We start from the raw sequence: 23046 nt of genomic DNA, 5'->3' as shown, positions 1-23046 counted from the left end.
TAAACCCAGAAATATAATTTATACTAGTACATTATGTATATTGCAAATAAGCTGTGTATGAAAAAAATATCATATGCACAGTAAATTGAAGAATTATTGAAGAACCCAATAATGGGTCATTTAAAGCTGTTAAATGACAGAATATAAACTAACCAGAGTACAGCTACTAACCTTGTTTTCAGTATATTGACAAGTACAGTCATTTAGACATCGCAAAAAAAGGGGGCACCATCCTAAAAGTAACCAAAAAACTGCAAGTGAGATACAAGATATACTCATATAGTGTAATATACACCAATGTCAACACATTAGTCCAGTATCCGGAAGATGGAATAATAGGAGCTCTTATGTGGTGTTCTATAATACAGGGGGCCACATAGTCGAGTACAGTCTGTATAACAAATGATCAAAGATGGTGATACAAAAAAAGGAAAACAATGTGCTTGCACACTTGTCCTCTAGGGGGCGCTCTTCACAAATGTGCAAAATATGCAATAAAAAATAAAGTAATAATAAAAATGATTAATTATTAAAATAAAAAGTGGGGGGAAAAAATTAAACCCACAATTTGTAAACATATAATATAAACCATATTTTTGTATTGCTGCTCCTGACCCTACCTAGGTATGCTTTTCAACTAAAGATACCAAGAGAATGAAGTAAATTAGATAATGGAAGTCAATCGGAAAGTTGTTTAAAATCACATGCTCTGTTTGAATCATGAAATAAAAGTATTGGTGTTTTGCGTCCCTTTAATCTGGTGAAATGAATAGATTTGAAGGTAAGATATCTTCCTCCTTTTCATACAGATGATCATGTGATACTCTTTAGTTAGCGCTTTACACATATACCAAATCACTATCAAATGATTTAGCATATGGGAAACGCCTCTTTCTCACTACTGCCAGCTCAGTGAAATCCCAGTGCAGATCAAATGTAATCAACATGCAGAATGGATATACTGATTGTATACAGCATTGTTTTTATTACTTTAATGTCATATACTTGCCAGATTAACAAGGAATACAATAAATAGAATGAATTACTTGATCTCTTAAGAGAGAGTAATGTTTAAAAAGAAAAAAGGGAAAAAAGCCAGATATATGGAAAAAAGGCTGATTAAACTGTGGCGTCATCACTTAAAGGGACATTATACACTCATTTTTTCTTTTCATAAATGTTTTGTAGATGATCTATTTATATAGCCCATAAAGTTTTATTTTTAAAATAAATGTATAGTTTTGCTTATTTTTAAATAACATTGCTCTGATTTTCAGACTCCTAACCAAGCCCCAAAGTTTTATGTGAATACCGTCAGCTACCTTCTCCAGCTTGCTCCTGTTTGTGTAAAGGGTCTTTTCATATGCAAAAGAAGGAGGAGGGGGGGAGTGTCTTATTTGCCACTTGCAGTGGGCTTTCCAGCTACCTTTTCAACAAAGCTAAACTGAAAGCTTCTATGTAAGTTTTTAAACAGTTTTATACTGGATTTTTATATCAGTATCTGTGCATCTTATTCTTTATAGTAGTGTCTATTACATGCAGTTATATGAAAATGAGTGTATACTGTCCCTTTAACCCAGTGTTATGTTTTATTACAGTAAAAATATATATATATTTTTATAACATATATGTATTTGAACATTCTCCTCTACAGAGCACACAGCATGCTTTGTATCAGATTGTATCTGCTTAACTCAAAAGAAAAGTCCAATGTTGAAGTTGTCATTTACTAAAATTCTAACAAACTCACACCTCAACCAGAATTTAAATTTAAATGATCTGCTTATTTAAATCCTTACTGTGAGAAAAACAACTCATTTTGGCGTTTCAAAACAGAATTCTTTGACAATAAGGAAACTTTTACACTGCGCCATGTGCAAGTATGAATCAACCTGTGAGAAAATAAAATCCCAACAGTCTACCAGTTCAGTTGATAAAAAGCTGTGTAAAATGAGTACATTTCAGACAGGAGTGGCACCAGAAAGCAATATTATACTGGCATCATAAGGGGCAACAGCCACACCTGGTGCAGAAATGGCTGAAGACTGACAATGGTCAGCAGTCTCAATGCCAGAACCTGAAGAATCTCAGAAAGGAAAGATCACTGGGTCCTTCGGTTTAATATTCAGCCCACTCAGAACACAGAAAAGATAGATGAAACCAGAGTGCCTGAGGCAAAGGGATTTTTTAAAGTTAGTCCCTTCTCAAGTTGTTCAGCCGCTACTCTAAATCTGCATCCGCATCTGCCAAGGCAGCTGAAGGTTCTGCCTTCTTTCCTCCAGCAACACTGAGAGAGCCTCCAGTTGAGGGGAGACCTGAAAGATAGAAGAGGTTAAATTAATCATCTTACAAGGCACTCAGAAAAAGTACAACAGTTAATTCAACTCCGTCATGAAAAGAATAAGTTTGCGAATCAATCTTCAAATACTTTAATAAAACGGTTAAAAATATTACAATCGTAAGGATTTAACCGCTGTATAGCCGATCTAATGACAATATTTGAATTTTTTTTTTTTTTTTTTAATCTATGACAAATTAATTTAAGATGAAAAAAGGCCCAAATTGTAAATGTATCCATTCTCTCTAAAATCTATCTTGGATTTCCCTTTTAAACCTCCTGCCAATATTTGAGGTACTTGCATCTTTTAAAAAATATTATCTCCGCTTGGCAGAAATGAACTTTAGAGTATCACATTATCTCACCCATATTAGGTCATTTGGAATTTCCTCCAGGCCTATCATATTGCCCTTTTATTCAATAGTTTGATTGAGGTCTACAATATGTGTCCCAAATTCTGTATAGAGAGACTAATTTAAGCAAGTGCTCTGAATTGAGTCCGTATTTCTTCTAGAAAAATATTGTCTCCGGTATCAGCAGGGCAGGTAGGCACCTCAGCAAAGCTTGGCATTCTGTCGAGATGCCATGAGATCCAGCTCTGACTGTCCCCATTTGAGAAATCAAGTTGGCAAACACCTCCGGATGAAGTTCCCACTCCCCCCGGGGGAAAAGTCTGTCTGCTCAGAAAATCCGCTTCCCAACTGTCCACTCCTGGAATGTGGATTGCAGAAAGACAGCAGTTGTGGGTCTCCGCCTACTGAATAATTTTGGTTACCTCTGTCATGGCCAAGGAACTCCGAGTTTCTCCCTGATGGTTGACGTAAGCCACTGAAGTTATGTTGTCCGACTGGAACCTGATAAACCGGGTTGAAGCTAACTGAGGCCAGGCCAGAAGAGCATTGAAGATTGACCTCAGCTCTAGGATGCTTATGGGGAGAACAGACTCCTCCCGAGTCCATGTCCCCTGAGCCTTTAGTGAGCCCCAGACTGCTCCCCATCCCAGCAGGCTGGCGTCCGTTGTCACAATCATCAAGGTGGGTCTGCGGAAGCAGGTTCCCTGGGAGAGATGTTCCTGAGACAACCACCAAAGAAGAGAATCTATTGTCGCCAGATCCAAATGTAATTGCGGGGATAGATCTGCATAATCCCCGTTCCATTGCCTGAGCATGCATAACTGCAGAGGTCTGAGATGGAGTCGGGCAAACGGAATGATATCCATGGCAACTACCATCAGACCAATCACCTCCATACATTGAGCCACTGACGGCCAAGGAGAGGACTGAAGGGGCAGACAAGAGTTGGATAGGAACATGCAGGTACGCATCCTTCAAATCTACTGCTGTCATGAATTGACCCTCTTAAACCAAGGGAAGAATGGAACGAATAGTTTCCATCTTGAAGGATGGTACTCAGAGGACCTTTAGACTTTTGAGGTCTAAAATTGGTCTGAATGTTCCCTCTTTTTTTGGGAACCACAAACAGATTGGAGTAAAATTCCAGACCCTGTTCCTGCATTGGAACAGGAACTATCACTCACAGGTCGGAAAGGTCTCGAACACAGTGTAAGAACACCTATCTTTTTATCTGGTCTACAGGAAAAGTCTTGAACTCCAGTTTGTATCCTTGGGACATGATGTCCAGCACCCAGGGATCCGGAACATCCCGAACCCAGGCCTGAGTGAAGAAGGAAAGTCTGCCCCCCACCAGATCCGGTACTGGATCGGGGGCAGACCCTTCATGCTGACTTTGAGTCATTAACAGGCTTCTTAGATTGCTTTCCCTTGCTCCAAGACAAGTTGGTCCTCCAGGAAGGTTCGGACAGATCTTGCTTGGAAGAGGGAGAGGAAGGCTTACCTTTGAAGTTTCGAAAGGAATGAAAATTACTCTGACGTCCCTTTTGTTTATTCCTCTTATCCTGAGGGAGGAAATTACCCTTTCCCCCCATAATGTCAGAAATAATTTCCGCCAAACCGGGCCCAAACAAGGTCTTAACCTTGTAGGGAATTGCCAAAAGCTTAGACGAAACATCCGCAGACCAGGATTTTAACCATAAAGCTCTGCGGGCCAGAACGGCAGAATCAGAAATCTTTGCTCCCAGCTTGATAACTTGAAGGGAAGTCCGTAATAAAGGAATTGGCCAACTTAAGGGCCTTGATCCTGTCCTGGATCTCTTCAAGGGGAGTGTCGATCTGAATAGATTCAGACAACGCATCAAACCAGTACGCCTCCGCACTAGTGACGGTAGCAATACACACCACCGGTTGCCATTGTAAACCCTGGTGTACATACATCTTTTTGAGCAACCCCTCCAACTTCTTATCCATAGGATCCTTAAAGGAACAACTATCCTCTATGGGAATAGTGGTACCTAAGTGGAAATTGCCCCTTCCACCTTGGGAACCGTCTGCCAAGACTCCTTGATAGAGTCAGCAATAGGAAACATCTTCTCAAAAATAGGGGATGGAGAAAAAGGGAAAATAGTACGCACCAGTACCATTGAAAATAAAAAACTTCTTGATTGAAGAAACTAAAACTAACACCTCACTTTACCATGTCTTCCTAGTATAACACAGGCAAAGAGAATGACTGAGGGTGGATAGGCTATATATATAGCTCTGCTGTGGTGCTCTTTGCCACTTCCTGTTAGCAGGAGGTTACTATCCCACAAGTAAGGATGAAATCCGTGGACTCGTCATATCTTTGTAAAAGAAAAGGGATACCAGGCCTCTCCCATTCCCTAGCAATAATCTCTGTAGACCAATCTGGTACAGGGAAAACCTCCACCATGGAAGGTACATCAAAATACTTGTTTAGTTTACTAGACTTAGGGTTGACTACGACAGTAGTGTCAGAGTCATCCAAGGTAGCCAAAACCTCCTCAAGTAACAAATGGAGGTGTTCCAGCTTAAATCTAAATGATACCACTTCAGCATCAGAAGAATAAATTACACTCTCTGAGTCTGAGATTTCCCCCTCAGATGCTACCGAAGTATCCTCCTCCTCAGATTTCTGGGAAGGAACATTCGGGATAGCTACAACTGTGTCAGAAACCTTACTCACTGAATCCATAAATTTTCTCTTGCGCTTTCCCTGCAACATGGGAAAGGCAGACAGCACATCAGATACCGCAGAAGACATGAGAGTAGTGATGTCTTGCAACGTAACTCCAGGCGGAGCTTGAGAGGAAGCGCAGGGCACTGCATGTGTGGACGATAAAATTTGGGACACTTGAGGGGAAAGCTGCGGCATATCTTGAACATTGTCAGAAGACCCCTGAGCAGCATTCGCCTTAGACATTGTCGGATCAGAAAAAAGTCTATCCCCGTAATGTAAAGTTCTCTCAAACAAAAAAAAGGGATTGGTGGTTCCACGTCAGCATCAAAACATAAAGAACAAGTAACATTTTGAAGGGCCTCTTGGTCCATCTTTACAAACAAACAAATTAGAAATAAATATACTTATATTTGAATCTGAAATTAACACAAAAAAACCACACCACACATAACTGAGTCTATGTCCTCATCCCCAGTGCCTGCAAACACTGCCTTACATTATCCCCTCAGTAGGAGAAATGTCTCTGGTGTCCCATCCAAGTGAAAAGTTAAAGTGCCATATTTTTCCCACACTGCTCAGAAAAATAAAATCAGCACTTACCTCCATGTAATCTGCCAGGCAGCAGGGCAGCTCACTAGGTTTGAGAGGCATTCTCCCTCACATGGACCTGTGGAAAAAGATAAAGACTGAGTAATCTTACCCAGGCTTTTAAGTTAGGGCAGCAATAACTACTTGGGTGGCGCAGTGAGGATTATACCCCACAAGTTCCCAATTGCATAAAAGCCACCACTTCTCTACTAAAGAGACTGACACAGGCTACGGCTACACCCCTGAACAAACTTGCACTGCTTAAAAATAATAAAATCTTCTTCCAGACACCTAAACTTTACCTCCTTGCTCTTAACGTAGGCAAAGAGAATGACTGGGGTTGGATGAAAGGGAGGTGATATTTTTAACAGCTTTGCTGTGGTGCTCTTTGCCTCCTCCTGCTGGACAGGAGTGATATTCCCAATAGTAATTAGAGATGATCCGTGGACTCACCGTGTCATTAGAAAGAAAAATCTGTGTCTACAACTAACATTGAAGTTGATAAATAAAAAGTCACGCCTGCTAGACTCTCGAAGTGGTACACTGGGAGCAATATAAATTGTTATAATTGTAATGTTTGGCAAGCTGAGCTATTGAATTGTATTTGGACATGTCCCAAGATAATGTAATTTTGGCTTAAAGTTAACTTCTGGTTCAAAAGTGTTATTCTATATTCAAAATGTACTTTTTTTTTTTAATTCAAGCATTCAGATGTACAGGGAAACTCAATTATTTCACCATTTCAAAAATCTACTTTTTTCTACTGCAGATAAATAACTTAAATTATGCTTACCTGATCATTTTCTTTTCTTCAGATGGAAAGAGTTCACAGTTGCATTCATTACTTTTAGGAAATAAGAACCTGGCCACAAGGAGGAGGCAAATACACCCCAGGCAAAGGCTTAAATACTCCTCCCACTTACCTCATCCACAAGTCATTCTGCTGAGGAACAAGCAACAGTAGAAGAAATACCAGGGTGAAAAGGTGCCAGAAGAATTAAAAAATAGAAGAGATATCCCACAGAAAAAAAACGGAAGAACCCCTTAAAACACCATCATGCTAGCACACATAACAGGCGCAAAAGTGACAGCTGAGCAACCGCAAACCTTCCGTTTGTTAGGCAGGAAACCCCCCCATCAGGTCACGTTAGTTGGCTGTCCCAAGGGAACTGTATCGTCCAGCACAAGACAAGGCCCAAGGAGCCCCGGCTCCCAATAAATCTGGCCAAGTTGTAAAAAACAACAGCCAGAACAAGGGCAAAGCCCCGGAAACTAGAACCCCCAGGCCAGTCTTAGGATCATAAGGTCCGGTAACATCCCACGGCGGGGGACGCTGAATAAAACCCTCGACAACTGGAAGATCAGGACAAGAAGCCTGGGCCCCACAAATGTTTACATTAAACAATCTTCCAGGCACATAAATCCCTCGTCTGATATAAAAAAACAGACCTCCCAGGGAAAAATCCAGAATGAAGAATGAAGGTTCCTTTAAGTGACGTCATCCAAGATGGCGTCCCTTCAATTCTGATTGGCTGATAGAATTCTATCAGCCAATCGGAATTAAGGTAGAAAAAATCCTATTGGCTGATGCAATCGGCCAAAAGGATTGAGCTGGCATTCTATTGGCTGATTGCATCAGCCAATAGGATTTTTCCTACCTTAATTCCGATTGGCTGCTAGAATTCTATCAGCCAATCGGAATTGAAGGGACGCCATCTTGGATGACGTCACTTAAAGGAACCTTCATTTTTCAGTCGCCGTGGAAAGAAGAGGATGTTCCGCGTCAGATGACTTGAAGATGGACCCGCCCCGCGCCGGATGGATGAAGATAGAAGATGCCGTCTGGATGAAGACTTCTGCCCGTCTGGAGGACCACTTCTGCTGGATTCATTGAGGACTTCGGCCTGGTTGGGTGAAGACTTCTCCCGGTAAGGTGATCTTCAAGGGGTTAGTGTTAGGTTTTTTTAAGGGGGTATTGGGTGGGTTTTAGAGTAGGGTTGGTTGTGTGGGTGGTGGATTTTAATGTTGGGGGGGATTTGTAATTTTTTTACAGGTAAAAGAGCTGATTACTTTGGGGCAATGCCCCGCAAAAGGCCATTTTAAGGGCTATTTGTAATTTAGTGTAGGGTAGGGCTTTTTTATTTTGGGGGGCTTTTTATTTTGTTAGGGGGATTAGATTAGGTGTAATTAGTTTAAAAATCTTGTAATTTGTTTCCTATTTTCTGTAATTTAGTGTTTGTTTTTTTGTACTTTAGATAATTTTATTTAATTGTATTTAATTGTATTTAATTTAGGGAATTAATTTAATTATAGTGTAGTGTTAGGTGTAATTGTAACTTACGTTAGGTTTTATTTTACAGGTACTTTTGTATTTATTATAACTAGGTAGTTATTAAATAGTTAATAACTATTTAGTAAATATTCTACCTAGTTAAAATAAATACAAACTTGCCTGTAAAATAAAAATAAACCCTAAGCTAGCTACAATGTAACTATTAGTTATATTGTAGCTAGCTAAAGGTTTATTTTATAGGTAAGTATTTAGTTTTAAATAGAAATTATTTTGTTAATGATAGTTATATTTATTTAGATTTATTTAATTTATATTTAAGTTAGGGGGTGTTAGGGTTAGACTTAGGTTTAGGGGTTAATATGTTTATTATAGTTGCGGCGACATTGGGGGCGGCAGATTAGGGGTTAATAAATATAATGTAGGTGGCGGCGGTGTTGGGGGCAGCAGATTAGGGGTTCATAAGTATAATGTAGGTGGCGGCGGTGTCTGGAGCGGCAGATTAGGGGTTAATAATATAATGCAGGTGACGGCGATGTTGGGGGCGGCAGATTAGGGGTTAATAAATGTAAGATTAGGGGTGTTTAGACTCGGGGTTCATGTTAGGGTGTTAGGTGTAAACATACATTTTATTTTCCCATAGGAATCAATGGGGCTGCGTTAAGAGCTAAACGCTGCTTTTTTGCACGTATTAGACTTTTTTTCAGCTGGCTCTCCCCGTTGATTCCTATGGGTAAATCGTGCACGAGCATGTTACACCAGCTCACCGCTGACTTAAGCAGCGCTGGTATTGGAGTGAGATGTGGAGCAAAATTTTGCTCAACGTTCACTTCTTGTCTTTTAACGCAGGGTTTGTAAAAACTCGTAATACCAGCGTTGTCTGTAAGTGAGCGGTGAGAGAAAACTGCTTGTTAGCACCGCACCCCTGTTAACGCAAAACTCGTAATCTAGCCGTATATTAGTTAATTGATGACATGTTATAAGCCCCACTGGCGCTCTGAGCGGTTGTATGTACTGAGAATATCTCACTATACTTCATACTTCAACAGGTTGAGATATGTGCATATCCTAAAAGGCCTAATTAAATAAAAATAGTTTGCATAAAAAAATTGTTTATAAAGTTGCTGGCAAGTATTTTTTAAAATAAGCAAAATGAATTACATAGCTAAGCTTCCTAGGGCAGACAACTACTCCCCCCCCCCCCCCGTCCCTTATCAGTGTTTAGACACAGTCATTGTATTTCAATGTGTTCACAGCTTCTAGGCATGCTCCAGCAGAAAATTTCTATTCACTTTTGTATTCTACCAAAGGCAACCATAGATAGAGATAAAGACATAAAAGTAAAATACACCCCTCACCACACCCACAATTCAGTTTAACGAATAGCCAAGTAGTGGGGTGATAGAAAAAGGAGTAAAAAGCATCAAAAAAGGAACTGGAAATATAATTGTGCTTTATACAAAAAAACATAACCACCATAAAAGGGGTGGGTCTCATGGACTCTTGCCAATATGAAAAAATGAATTTATCAGGTAAGTTCTTACATAAATTATGTTTTCTTTCATGTAATTGCCAAGAGTCCATGAGCTAGTGACGTATGGGATAGTAATGCCCAAGATGTGGAACTCCACAGAAGAGTCACTAGAGAGGGAGGGATAAAATAAAAACAGCCATTTTCCGCTGAAAAAATTAAATCCACAACCAAAAAAATTAGTTTTTCTCATAATTGAAAAGAAAAAACTTAAAACATAAGCAGAGGAATCCAACTGAAACAGCTGCCTGAAGAACTTTTCTACCAAAAACTGCTTCCGAAGAAGCAAATACATCAAAAAACGGTAGAATTTAGTAAATGTATGCAAAGAGGACCAAGTCGCTGCTTTGTAAATCTGATCAACTGAAGCTTCATTCTTAAAAGCCCACGAAGTGGAGACTGATCTAGTAGAATGAGCTGTAATTCTCTGAGGCGGGGCCTGACCCGACTCCAAATAAGCCTTATGAATCAAAAGCTTTAACCAAGATGCCAAGGAAATGGCAGAAACTTTCTGACCTTTCCTAGAACTGGAAAAAGACAACAACAAATAGACTTGAAGTCTTCCTGAAATCTTTAGTAGCTTCAACATAATATTTCAAAGCTCTTACATCCAGACAATGCAAGGATCTCTCCAAAGAATTCTTAGGATTAGGACACAAAGAGGGGACAACAATTTCCCTATTAATGTTGTAAGAATTCACAACTTTAGGTAAAAATTTAAATGAAGTCTGCAAAACTGCCTTATCTTGATGAAAAATCAGAAAAGGTGACTCACAAGAAAGAGCAGATAATTTAGAAACTCTTCTAGCAGAAGAGATAGCCAAAAGGAACAACACTTTCCAAGAAAGTAGTTTAATATCCAAAGAATGCATAGGCGCCAAAGGACGAGCCTGTAAAGCTTTCAAAACCAAATTAAGACTCCAAGGAGGAGAGATTGATTTAATGACAGGCTTGATATGGACCAAAGCCTGAACAAAACAGTGAATATCAGGAAGCTTAGCAATCTTTCTGTGAAATAAAACAGAAAGAGCATAAATTTGTGATTTAAGGATATTAATTTAGTATATAACCTCCATGCACATAGCCATTGAAGGGAATGATTGAGACTGAAGGTTCTGACAGACTGAAACCAATTTAATTTGTCTTTTCCCTGTTAGAGACAAGTCATGGACACTGAATCTATCTGGAAACCTAAAAAGGTGACCCTTGTCTGAGGAAGGTTGCCCTCTGTCGCGACATATCTTTAATATTGCGCTGGAACCTCTCGCGATATGATTCAGAGATGTTTTGATAGGAGTCTCATTTGGTTCACAGCGCCTTAAAACACTGCTTTATGCAGATGATGGGGCCTAGTTATCAAGCCGTCAACCTCAAATACGCTGGAATTCTGCATCGTATTTGTGGCGAGGCTGATACGCCTTAGTTATCAAAGGCTCGAGACCGGCAAAAGTAGAATTTTGTGACGTAAGCATCGATCCGCCGGACTCAGTCCGACACAGATCGATTCTTACGTCACTCCAGATGTTCCGCACACAAGTGCGGCACATTCTCACTACTTTTGCTAGTTATCAAAAAACTAGCAGGTACGCTCGGCACTTTTACGGCCCAGCGTACCTGGTTTTCAATCCGCCACCCCTGGAGGCGGCGGATCCCATAGGAATCAATGGGAGTCTGACCATAGCGAAAGTACAAGTTCGCTGCTGACAGACATCCCATTGATTTCTATGGGAGCTGTCTACACCTAACACCCTAACATGTACCCCGAGTCTAAACACCACTAATCTGTCCCCCCTACACCGCCGCAACTAAATAAAGTTATTACCCCCTAAACCGCCGCTCCCGGAGCCCACCGCAAGCTACTCTATACATATTAACCCATAAACCGCCGCTCCCGGAGCCCACCGCAACTATAATAAATGTATTAACCCCTAAACCTCCGCTCCCTGAACCCGCCGCAACCTATATTAAATGTATTAACCCCTATCCTGCCCCCCCTACACCGTCGCCACCTATAATAAATTTATTAACCCCTAATCTGCCCCCCCTACACCGTCGCCACCTATAATAAATTTATTAACCCCTATCCTGCCCCCCACTACGCCGCCGCCACTGTAATAAAATTATTAACCCCTAAACCTAAGTCTAACCGTAACCCTAACGCACCCCTAACTTAAATATTAATTAAATAAATCAAAATAAATTAACTCTTATTAACTAAATGAATCCTATTTAAAACTAAATACTTACCTTTAAAATAAACCCTAATATAGCTACAATATAAATAATAATTATATTCTAGCTATCTTAGGATTTATATTTATTTTACAGGTACCTTTCAATTTATTTTAACTAGGTACAATAGCTATTAAATAGTTATTAACTATTTAATAGCTTACCTAGCTAAAATAAAGAGAAATTTACCTGTAAAATAAATCCTAACCTAAGTTACAATTACACCTAACACTACACTATACTTTAATAAATTATTCCTATTTAAAAATAAATACTTACCTGTAAAATAAACCAGAAGATAGCTACAATATAATTAATAATTATATTGTAGCTATCTTAGGATTTATATTTATTTTACAGGTAACTTTGTATTTATTTTAGCTAGTTAGAATAGTTATTAAATAGTTATTAACTATTTAATAACTACCTAGCTAAAAGAAATACAAAATTACCTGTAAAATAAATCCTAACTTAAGTTACAATTAAACCTAATACTACACTATCATTAAATTAATTAAATAAACTACCTACAAATAACTACAATTAAATACAATTACATAAACTAACTAAAGTACAAAAAATAAAAAAATAAGTTACAAACATGTTAAAAATATTACAACAAGGGGGGCGGAGCCAACTGCAGAGCTGGTGGGTCGTGTTTTGATGCAGCTCCCGGGCCCAAGATCCTAATATAGGGGTCTTTCCACTCTTAATTGCAACCTCTTTGAAGCCAGAATTCAGGTGGATGGACCTAAGAACTAGCAGTGTATTCTGACGAACTTATAGGGTCCCAGGGAGACTGCATCGGCCCGTCTAAACTGTTTTATGTTGCTGAGCCAGACAAGAAAGACGCCATCTTGGGGACGCTGTATTTTCTATGCAGGTCTTTCACTAATCCCTCACTTAAAAGCAACTGAAAATCCACTATCCCCCAAGGTTTGTGATCCAAACTACAATATGAAGATCTCGGCTCGCTTTCTAGAGGAGATGAGGCACCTCCTTGAAAGCCATCACGCTCGCTTAGCTGACAGACTGTATACCGCTACAAATAGAAATGGCGACCATCAGACCCGGCAGCCCGACCTAACTGAGCGCATCTTAAGTGATCAAGATGGGGATAGTGTTATGGGGCCCCGGTGCCTACTCCCTCCCGGCAGCATATCTAATGAAGGTTGGGTTGCGAGCACAGCAGGAGAAAAAACTTGCGATACTACATCTTCTAACTACATCAAACAACAAGGTGAATCACATATAGGAAACGAATACCCACTAGGCATACCCGCGGACAAGTCTCTCACTATGGCAATGGTAATGCTTCAAGACGCAGAGCCAGATCAGCATAGCCTTGTACAAAGGGGGAAAGCGACAACCCGACAGGTCAAATACGCATATCCTCCCCTCGAGCTGCCCTCTGCTTGTGACTTTCCGGGTGATCTCACATATATTAACATCTCTGTGCAGCTCCGTTACTCACTTTTTTTATACATAGGGGCAGTGAACTTGGAACTTTCTCTCCAACGTCTCCAGGCCTGCAGTGTGTCTCTTTCATCCAATCTACAGGACCCGCTTCCCCCCTGCACTCCCTCTGCCTGGAGTATCATCAGAGGAGAAGTGGATTATAACATGCAGCTCATCCCCAGCACAACGCAGCGAGTTGGTGTGGGTTAGAGACCCATTTCTGTTGTGAGTGACTTTATGAACTTTAGAGCACGCTAAAATGCTGGTGCTATTATATATGCCCTACTGCCTACTAACTGTTAATTAACACATTAGACATATTGCTGACTCAAAACTAATATTTCTAGCAAAGACCTGCTGGCTGACACTATCAGTATCATTCATCCTAAGTCCTAGGCTCTAGGCGCACCTTTAGATCTTATGGTTGAGTATGGTCATTTAGCGATCTGTTGTACCTGTGGCTAGCTTCCCACTAACCTTACTTAGACTTAAGTTGCTTCTCCGAAAATTTGTATGATCCCTGCCATGTCTAGCTTAATTGCTTACATTCCCCAGTGAAAGGCTTTTCTTTATGGATATATTCTAAGGGGATAAGATACATTGCGCACCCTTGCTCACACACAAAAAAAAAAATGGTACCTTTATTTTCTGCTGCAATTTAGTTTGGGTGGTACTAATATTCACTGCATTCTCAGGTTATATTTGGGTTTCGTTTATATATAAGTTTTCTAGTATAGTTAAACTAACTGTTGTATCCAGCAATGGAAATACTAGTGAGATACTAGAGATTTAAAGTAAAATGTATAGTGTTTAATGTTTCCACAGAACAGAGACTATTTGGGACATGAATATATTCATATCGCAATGTAGAGCAAAGATAATAATTACAATTTCTAGACAGTAGCTGTAATTACCTATTGTCGCCACTAGAGGGGGGTCAAAGCTTAGTCTTAGTTGGATTTATACAGGAAACTAACACGATCTAGCTATCTTTATTTCTTTCTGGAATCCTGACAGGTAATTTTAGATTTCAACCCTTAAACATAACTTGCAAGCATGTACTTGGGACCTAGTTGGACACTTCAGAATCTCTCCCCAGTCACCGTTAACTAGCACCTGGCACTATAGTTGTGTTACCCACACCATTTTACTTACATATTAATTTGGTTCAACAGCCTTCTATTAGTCTAGACCCCTCCAAAATTAGATGTGGAGCAATCCCTGTCTGACATAAATGAGTTCATAGAGGTCTAATATTGGGGATACAGTGAGAGCCACTCCCCTCAGGAGTTTCTCTATCCAGTTCCACAGGCTATTGAACCTTTGCATAGTAGGTTTAAAATTGCAATATAATGGGATTGGAGATGACTAGTTTAATACATTACGGTACTATTTCTGTTATATCATATGTATCTATTGGTTCAATAGTTGAGTATTAGTTTCTATGCATATACTGGGATCCTTGGTACAACTACTAGATATGGCGCACCGCTGCCTGCGGCCGGGGTGGTGTGACGCTCATATTTTGCACATATTTGGCCCAGTAGAAATATTGCAGTTGTAGCTCTACATAGTATTGCACAAAGGCTTGTGTGAGCATCGCTTTTTTTTTTTTTTTTTTTTATATATATCCTAGGATAAAGCTCTGGGTTTATTGCTAATATCATCTTTATAATTGTCCCCATATTTTTTATATAATCTTACAAATTTAAATCTGATTTATCCTATCGAAATCTAGCTCTAACCTTACAAGTATGTAGTTCCCTTTATCCTACCATATCCTACTATGTATATTCATCCTACAGCCCACCCTTATCTGTACTACTAGCTCTCTCCAGCAGTGCCACGAGTAAGAGTGTCTCACTTTTCGGATGCTCACAATTGTTTCTATACGTGAAAAGTTAGGTAGGGTGATTGCACACTCATTTCTCTAGTCCTAGTTCGGAGATGGCAGGATAATCCACAAATATAATAAATAGTTTGAGGCCAATACTTAGAATGTTAGTACTATGGGTTACATCACATATTTATACCACCTCCCCCCCCTCCCCCACACATTATAATGTACCCTCTATTTTAGAGGAGCTAAATACGCGGTTTGTCTCGTGAATACCGCAATCTAACTATTGCATTCCTCACTTCCTAAGCTTTAATTCCCACATAATATTTAAGAGAAGAATCTGTAAGTCCATCCGGATCAGCTGGACTGATCACTGTTACCTCACATCTGTCTATATGCTCCTAACACGACGCCGGGTAGCCCCTTTCAAAGTGCTAGTTTGAACATACCATTTCAGACTACATCTACTATTACAGGTAGCAAATATTATATTTAAATATCCCGCTCCAGATTCTATCTATCACTACAGGAAATGTATATTAGTTTTTATTTTACACAGCATTATATATATTGGTTATACTCTACCTACCTTATTTATTTCAAGTAAGTTGCTATACGCTTGAATTTACATAAATTTTATTGCTGTTAAACTTAAAAAAATAGAGGTTTATCATTGAGATCCAAAAGTGGTCTCCTTGGTTACAAGTTTCTTCTTCCACTTCATTATTTCCTGCTACTCTTGTTGGCCCAAGAGTAATTTATTGTGTCATGCAGAAGGCTCTTGAAAGATTAGGATCTTATCTGTTTAATGTTTGAAAATTATGTAAATTGTTGGCTAAACGTCTCTTGCATGTTTATTATATTACTCCTGTTACATTGAAGCCTTAAAAAAAAATATATTACAACAATTTTAAGCTACTTACACACATCGGAATTAAGGTAGGAAAAATCTGATTGGCTGATGGAATCAGCCAATCAGATTGAGCTCGCATTCTATTGGCTGTTCCGATCAGCCAATAGAATGCAAGCTCAATCTGATTGGCTGATTGGATCAGCCAATCGGATTGAACTTGAATCTGATTGGCTGATTCCATCAGCCAATCAGAATTTTCCTACCTTAATTCCGATTGGCTGATAGAATCCTATCAGCCAATCGGAATTGAGGGGACGCCATCTTGGATGACGTCCCTTAAAGGAGCCGTCATTCGTCGTAGTCCGTCGGTGAAGAAGGTGGTTCCGCGTCGGCGGAAGGAAGATTCAAGACCCGGCTTGGAAGATGACTTCGTCCGGATAGAAGACCTCTTCAGCGCCTCTTTGAAGATGACATCGGCCGGATCGAAGACTTTTCTTCAGCGCCGCCTGGATGATGACTTCATCGGATGGAAGATTTCTTCAGCGCAGCTTGGAGGATTAACTTCTTCTGCTCCGGATGTCCTCTTCAGTTCCATCGGTGGCTCGGCTGAGTGAAGACAACTAAAGGTAGGATGATCTTCAGGGGATTAGTGTTAGGTTTTTGTAAGGGGGGGGGGTTGGGTTAGATTAGGGGTATGTGGGTGGTGGGTTTTAATGTTGGGGGGTTGTATTTTTCTTTTACAGGCAAAAGAGCTGTTTTCTTTGGGGCATGCCCCCACAAATGGCCCTTTTAAGGGCTGGTAAGGTAAAAGAGCTTTGAAATTTATTTAATTTAGAATAGGGTAGGGCATTTTTTTATTTTGGGGGGGTTTGTTATTTTATTAGGGGGCTTAGATTAGGTGTAAGTAGCTTAAAATTGTTGTAATATTTTTAACATGTTTGTAACTTATTTTTTTATTTTTTGTAACTTAGCTTTTTTTATTTTTTGTACTTTAGTTAGTTTATGTAATTGTATTTAATTGTAGTTATTTGTAGGTAGTTTATTTAATTAATTAAATGATAGTGTAGTATTAGGTTTAATTGTAACTTAAGTTAGGATTTATTTTACAGGTAATTTTGTATTTCTTTTAGCTAGGTAGTTATTAAATAGTTAATAACTATTTAATAACTATTCTAACTAGCTAAAATAAATACAAAGTTACCTGTAAAATAAATATAAATCCTAAGATAGCTACAATATAATTATTAATTATATTGTAGCTATCTTAGGGTTTATTTTACAGGTAAGTATTTATTTTTAAATAGGAATAATTTATTAAAGTATAGTGTAGTGTTAGGTGTAATTGTAACTTAGGTTAGGATTTATTTAACAGGTACATTTCTCTTTATTTTAGCTAGGTAAGCTATTAAATAGTTAATAACTATTTAATAGCTATTGTACCTGGTTAAAATAAATTGAAAGGTACCTGTATAATAAAAATAAATCCTAAAATAGCTAGAATATAATTATTATTTATATTGTAGCTATATTAGGGTTTATTTTAAAGGTAAGTATTTAGTTTTAAATAGGATTCATTTAGTTAATAAGAGTTAATTTATTTAGATTTATTTAATTAATATTTAAGTTAGGGTTAGACTTAGGTTTAGGGGTTAATAATTTTATTACAGTGGCGGCGGTGTAGTGGGGGGCAGATTAGGGGTTAATAAATGTATTATAGGTGGCGACGGTGTAGGGGGGGCAGGATAGGGGTTAATAGGTTTAATATAGGTTGCGGCGGGTTCAGGGAGCGGCGGTTTAGGGGTTAAACTATTTATTTAGTTGCGGAGAGGTGCGGGATCAGCAGGATAGGGGTTAATAATTTTATAATAGAGGGCGACGGTGTAGGGGGGGCAGGATAGGGGTTACTAGGTATACTGTAGGTGGCAGCGGTGTCCGGGAGCGGCGGTTTAGGGGTTAATACATTTATAAGAGTTGCGGCAGGGTCTAGGAGCGGCAGTTTAGGGGTTAATACATTTATAAGAGTTGCGGCAGGGTCTAGGAGCGGCGGTTTAGGGGTTAGTAACTTTATTGAGTTGCGGGAGGCTCCGGGGGCGCCGGTATAGGGGGTAGAACAGTGTAGTTTAGTGTGAGTGCTTAATGACAGGCTAGCAATAAAGCTGGGAAAAAGCCGAAGGGCAGCGAGATCGGATGAGTGATAACTGTCACAGTCCGCTGCTCATCGCCCCGCGGCTTTTTGACAGCTTTATTTGATAACTTAGGCGTATTTTTTCAGGTCCGCGGCGGCGATGTGAGGCGAGCTTAGGCGGGCGTATTGGGCCGGCGAAGCCAGAAAAGTAGACGGCTTGATAACTACCCCCCGATGTGTTGGTTTTTCTGGCCAACATTCAGCAGTCTATCCCTTTGATCCTTAATGTGCTGGAAACTTTTAGCTCTTTTTCTGGTTATAAGATAAACATAGAGAAGAGTGAATTAATGTGTATAAATAATTCCCAGCTAGTAGGACTTAATATTCCATTCAAACAGGTTGAGCTTATTAAATATCTAGGTTTAGTTTTACACAAAAATCCTAAACTCTGGTATAAAGCTAACTTTGAGCCCCTATTTCAGAAAATAGGAATGGATCTGCTTCTCTGGGCCGCTTTTCCTTTGTCCATCACAGCCAGGGTTAATCTAATAAAATCAATCATCTTTCTGCGGTTGCTATATCCTCTCCAGAATCTACCTTTATTCTTACTGAATAAAGATCTAAAGCTTTTTAACGCTCAAATTTCTAAGTTTATTTGGAATAATAAAAGGCCTCGAATTGCACTTGCAAAATTAATGCAAAATCGTGGATCAGCGGGATTGGCGCTTCCTAACCTTAAATTGTATAACCTGGCTGCGATGGTTAAAACAGCAATAGATTGGCTTGCCGGCACCAATTTGGTTTCATCAGAAGAGCTAGAAAATTATTTGATTGCTCCATTCGCGTTAAAAGCTATATTACATTCTCCAGTTCAGAAGCTTCCTCAGAATGTTTGCTGTCTTATCACTTTTAGAAATATAGTTTCAGCCTGGCAAAAGTTTTGTGCAATTATTGATATAGATTTTTCATTCTCTGAATGGCTTCCGATTGCAAATAATCCAAATTTTTTGCCAAGTCTCTACCAAAAGGTTTTCAAAGACTGGGCTGATAAAGGACTACTTTATGTAAAACAGTTATTTGATGAGAATGATCAATTATTAGTGGCAGATGTTATTTTTAACAAATTTGATCTACCTAGATTTAATCTTTTTGCGTATTTTCAAATCCGCCATTTTATCTTGTCACACAGTTGGTGTTGCTCGTCTTTTTCCGCCTGGTCGGATATTAAGCTTGCTATACAAAAATTTGTTGCAGGAAACTCCTCGATATCCCTGATGTATGACATTATGTTGAATAAGCAGAGTCTCCTATTTAGGGATAATATTTGTAAGGCCTGGCTTCCTTTTATTCCCTCCGTAAATCATGATAAAATTACTCAGAGCTTTAACTCTTTACGTAAGTGTAAAGTCCCGACATCATGGAACGAATCCCACATGAAATTGATCAATAAGTTTTATCTTTCGCTGTGGAAAGTTTCTAAATGTTATCCGACTTCGGCTAGTTTATGTCCTCGTTGTTCACATAAGAGGGCAGATTTGATGCACATGTTTTGGACATGTCCTATGGCAAGACAATTGTGGCTAAAGATTATTTTCTGGTTCAATAAACTTTATAAAACAACAATTGGACTATCTGCGGAAAATGTCATCTTTTTACTTCCGCCACAAGAGGCTGTTAATGATATCACTATAAATAGTTTAAATACTATTATTTTGACTGTTAGATATTGCTTACTTAAAAACTGGAAAGCTAGGCGTGTACCGGGATTAGCTATGGTCTTTAAAATGTTACAAGATCAAATTGTTTTTGAATCATACCATCTCTATGAAGCCTCGGAGAAACGAATCAAGAAGTTCCTCTGGAAATTGACGCCAGTTATTCTATCTTATTCATCTCTTTTGCAAAAGCGGATCCTCTCTTCTTTCCTATCTTCAGTGAGTTTCGCGGAACTAACTTTACTTAATATCTTTCCACACACATGGATTACTACACGGTAGGGGTCCCCTGGTCGTGGCATTCTGGGGGGGTGGGGAGGCGTCGGGGGTGGGGAGGGAGAGAGAAATATTGATTTCTATATAAGTTTTTTTTTTTTTTTTTTTCCTGAAGGAAAGGAATATGGAAAGGAATGTAAGGAAAATCTATCCAAGGAAGTTGACAGCTGTCTAGTTTTTAGTTATTCAAGATAGATGTATTAATCATATTATTTGCAGGCAGGTAGCTGTTTAGAATTGTTCAGCTTGTATGAAGATTGGAATTAGTGTCTGATAATTTCCATCATGTTAATGTATTATTTGTTTAGATGTGTATAGTTTTACTAGATATATAGCGACGTGGAGCTGTGTCTCCAGACAAGATGTATGAAATGTTGTTTTTTTTCTTTTTGTATGATTTATTTTTTATGCACCAAATAATGAATAAAAAAAAAATGATTTAAATAAAAAAAAAAAAGAAACTCTTCTAGCAGAAGAGATAGCCAAAAGGAACAACACTTTCCAAGAAAGTAGTTTAATATCCAAAGAATGCATAGGCGCAAAAGGACGAGCCTGTAAAGCTTTCAAAAACCAAATTAAGACTCCAAGGAGGAGAGATTGATTTAATGACAGGCTTGATATGGACCAAAACCTGAACAAAACAGTGAATATCAGGAAGCTTAGCAATCTTTCTGTGAAATAAAACAGAAAGAGCATAAATTTGTGATTTAAGGATATTAATTGTGATATATTTGTATAATCCCTGCACCACTGATTCAGCATACAAAGCTGGAGAGGTCTCATATGAAAACGAGCAAAGGGGATTGCATCCGATGCTGCAGTCATGAGACCTATAACCTCCATGCACATAGCCACTGAAGGGAATGATTGAGACTGAAGGTTCTGACAGGCTGAAACCAATTTAATTTGTCTTTTTCCTGTTAGAGACAAGTCATGGACACTGAATCTATCTGGAAACCTAAAAAGGGGACCCTTGTCTGAGGAATCAAGGAACTTTTTGGTAATTGATCCTCTAACCATGCCTTTGAAGAAACAACACTAGTTAATTTGTGTGAGATTCGGCAAAATGTAAAGACTGAGCTAGTACCAAGATATCGTCCAAATAAGGAAACACCGCAATACCCTGTTCTCTGATTACAGAGAGTAGGGCACCAAGAACTTTTTAAAAAAAATGCTTTCAGCTGTCGATAGGCCAAATAGAAGAGCGACAAATTGGTAATGCATGTCTAGAAAAGAGAATCTCAGAAACCGATAGTGGTCTGGATGAATTGGAATATGAAGATATGCATCCTGTAAGCCTATCATGGACATATAATGACCTTGCTGAACAAAAGGCAGAATAGTCCTTATAGTCACCATTTTGAAAGTTGGCACTCTTACAAAATGGTTCAAAATTTTCAGATCCAGAACTGGCCTGAATGAATTTTCTTTCTTTGGGACAATGAATAGATTTGAATAAAACCCCAGACCCTGTTCCTGAAACGGAAATGGTATAATTACCCCTGAAAGCTCTAGATCTGAAACACACTTCAGAAAAGCCTGACCCTTCACTGGATTTGCTGGAACGCGTGAGAGAGAAAAAATCTTCTCACAGGAGGTCTTACTCTGAATCCAATTCGATACCCTTGAGAGACAACTGCCCAAATGTTTTGGAAACATTTTAATCTGCCCCCCCACCAGCTGAGCTGGAATGAGTGCAGGACCTTCATGCAGACTTGGGGGCTATCTTTGGTTTCTTAAAAGACTTGGATTTATTCCAACTTGAAGAGGGTTTCCAATTGGAACCAGATTCTTTGGGGGAAGAATTGGCTTCCTGTTCCTTATTCTGTTGAAAAGAACGAAAACGATTAGAAGCTTTAGATTTACCCTTAGATCTTTTATCCTGAGGTAAAAAAAACTCCCTTCCCCCCAGTAACAGTTGAAATAATTGAATCCAACTGAGAACCAAATAAATTGTTACCTTGGAAAGAAAGAGATAGTAATCTAGACTTAGATACCATGTCAGCATTCAAATATTTGAGCCACAAAGCTCTTCTAGCTAAAATTTCTTAAGACATATATTTAATATCAATTTTGATGATATCAAAAACAGCATCACAGATAAAATGATTAGCATGTTAAAGCAAACGAACAATGCTAGACAAATTAGGATCTGCTTCCTGTTGCGCTAAACCTTCCAACCAAAAAGTTGATGCAGCTGCAACATCAGCCATAGAAATGGCAGGCCTGTGAAGATAGCCAGAATATAAATAAGCTTTCTTTAGATAAGATTCAAATTTCCTATCTAAAGGGTCCTTAAAGGAAGTACTATCTTCCATAGGGATAGTAGTACGTTTGGCAAGAGTAGAGATAGCCCCATCAACTTTGGGGATTTTTTCCCAAAACTCCAATCTAATTGTTGGCAAAGGATACAACTTGTTAAACCTAGCAAAAGGAATAAAAGAAGTACCAAGCCTATTCCATTCCTTTGAAATCATATCAGAAATAGCATCAGGTTTATAAACAGAATTTAAACGTTTACTAGTTTTAAAATCAAGAGGACTAGTTTCCTCAATATCCAAAGTAATTAACACCTCTTTTAACAAGGAACGAATATACTCCATCTTAAAGAAATAAGTAGATTTGTCAGTGTCAATATCTGAGGTAGGATCTTCTGAATCAGATAGATCCTCATCAGAGGAGGATAAATCAGTATGTTGTTGGTCATTTGAAACTTCATCAACTTTATGAGAAGTTTTAAAATACT

General features: G+C 38.8%; 1 protein-coding gene across 1 annotated transcript in view; it reads right to left on the bottom strand.

Annotated features, from left to right (window-relative positions):
• Positions 1 to 965: 965 nt before the first annotated feature.
• LOC128638558 (charged multivesicular body protein 2a-like) overlaps positions 966 to 23046 on the bottom strand; it is a 60894-nt gene continuing 38813 nt past the window's right edge. The window contains exon 6 of the mRNA XM_053690583.1: positions 966 to 2315. The gene's annotated coding sequence lies outside the window, so the exon portion shown is untranslated. The remainder of the gene's footprint in view (positions 2316 to 23046) is intronic.

Source organism: Bombina bombina, chromosome 8 (genome assembly GCF_027579735.1).
Source record: "Bombina bombina isolate aBomBom1 chromosome 8, aBomBom1.pri, whole genome shotgun sequence".
NCBI classification, from domain to species: Eukaryota; Metazoa; Chordata; class Amphibia; order Anura; family Bombinatoridae; genus Bombina; species Bombina bombina.
Note: the sequence above shows the minus strand (reverse complement) of the source record. Positions and strands in the feature narration are given on the sequence as shown.